The sequence below is a fragment of the Taudactylus pleione genome, unplaced genomic scaffold (genome assembly GCF_031769625.1).
Source record: "Taudactylus pleione unplaced genomic scaffold, aTauple2 ptg001032l, whole genome shotgun sequence".
Lineage (NCBI taxonomy): Eukaryota > Metazoa > Chordata > Amphibia > Anura > Myobatrachidae > Taudactylus > Taudactylus pleione.
In genome coordinates this window covers 12,590,074-12,592,131 of record NW_028285433.1, presented here as the reverse complement: position 1 = coordinate 12,592,131, position 2,058 = coordinate 12,590,074, and positions in this window count along the sequence as shown.

The window sequence follows — 2,058 nt, the reverse complement described above, 5'->3', positions numbered from 1 at the left end:
CAACGCTAAGCCCCGCCCCCCGCGATGGCGGACCCCCACGACCCCCCCTCCCTTCATTACACTTACCTGCATCCTCCTGGACTCCGGTGATCTTCTCCAGGCATCCCGATCAGGTGATCTCCCATACTGCACTGGGACCCGATCACCTAATGACCGGGCCGCAGTGCACTATGGGAGACCAGCTGACCGGAAAGGAGCCATCACCGGAGGCCCGATCACCGGTCCCTGGATTCAGGTAAGTAAAAAAAAAATGTTTCAATTTTTTTTTTCTTTTTTTTACAGCAATCAGCTTGCGGTCTGTTTAGACTACATTAGAGCAGAGTGGGAGCCCGGTAACCGGGGGAGACCCTGGATAACGCCACCTCCAGGTGGCGTTATTATCACAGGGATTCCCCCGGTATTTTTTTACAATTTATTTTTAGTAACTCTGGTCGGATCACATTTCCCATTACAATTATGGGAAATGCGATCTGCTTTACTAAAAATAAGTGATACTAGGGGTTGGAGTAGAATTTTACTAATTCTACTCCAATTGCCCTGTAATAACTACAGGTGAAACTAAAATAATGTGAAAAGTGTGTGAAATTTTTTTTAATAAATAGAGCCCTTAGGGACATTGAACATTTCAAATTGGATGACCAAGGCAAAAAAACTTGTTAACAAACTGTCCTGTAGGGAGTATCTTATAGTCCATTAAATAGGTAAAATATTGATACTTTGAGATTCTGTTTTAGTTCTCTCCAATACTGGCATAAATTGCACTCTTTTGTTCATATGCTAAATATTTATATACTGATGTTACAGATGTTTGAATTTTGTTATTTCATTTTATTAATATTAATCTCTTTTATAGATTAATTTTCTGGGTTTAATATTAATGTCTGCTGACAATAATATTAAGTGCATTATATGCATTGTTAGCTGACACTGAGTGGTCTTTAAAATAGTGACTGTTATGTGGCTGTCATTAAGACAACAATTGTATGTGTTTTATTTATTCTGCATCAGTTTCGTTATAAAACCATGCTCCTATCAAAAATTAATTCCTACTCTTTAATGTATGTTGAGTGTAGCCTGAATTTAGAAAACATGTACTGTATATTTCATTTTGTTACATTTTAATATTTATTTATTTATTTATTTGTACTATCTGTAGATATATCTTAATGCCATATATACTGATTATATTTTCATTAAAATGGCGAAGACTGACTCCATTGAACTCTGCTAGGTCTCCTTGGGCGGAGATGACATTGTAGTTTGAGCAAAAGTAGCTTTACTGGCATATTGGCATAAAAACTTTCCAGAATACACGCTGATGGACCGGATCAATATGGCATTTTTTCCTGGAGTTGCTTAGGCTCATCTCCTATTATTTACCCTATACATTATAATCAGTCCCCACCCCTGAAGAAGTTATTACATGAAACACATCATATCTCCCCTGTATTGTTTGGAAATATGCACTCCAAAGCGCCTTAGGAATTTGTTTCCTGGCAAGAGATTGGTTCTCTGACTGGTGTATATACAGATAACAGGCATTTTATATGTGATTTTATTTGGCAATACAATTTTGCAAGATGTGTGCCATTTATCTTGTCCTTTCAAGATTCTATGATGCGCCCTGTGGATGACTGATTTTCTTGGTTGGAATTTATAAATATTCTCAGGATTTGAGCACATAACTGTTTTATATGGCCTCCTATTTAAACACACCTTGTACTTACATACTACATCATATTTTCCTTTTTGTTGTCCCCTGGGGTGATCTTACCATTGGATGAAATATTACCGTAGTATCCAGGGTTGAATTTAGGTTTGTGGGGTCTCAGGACAACAAATTTGAGGGGGCACATACCTATAAAGTTGTAAAGATTATATGATTGCGACCAGAGCTGGACTGGGACTAAAAATCATCCCTGGCATTCAAAGCACACTGGGACATCTCTGCAATGGCATCTGGCTCCTGGAGGGACTCCTATACTCTCCCTTCATTGCTGCCCAAGAGCAAATACAGAATTTATAGTTCCGAGGGGTTACAAATATTAGATTAAGAAA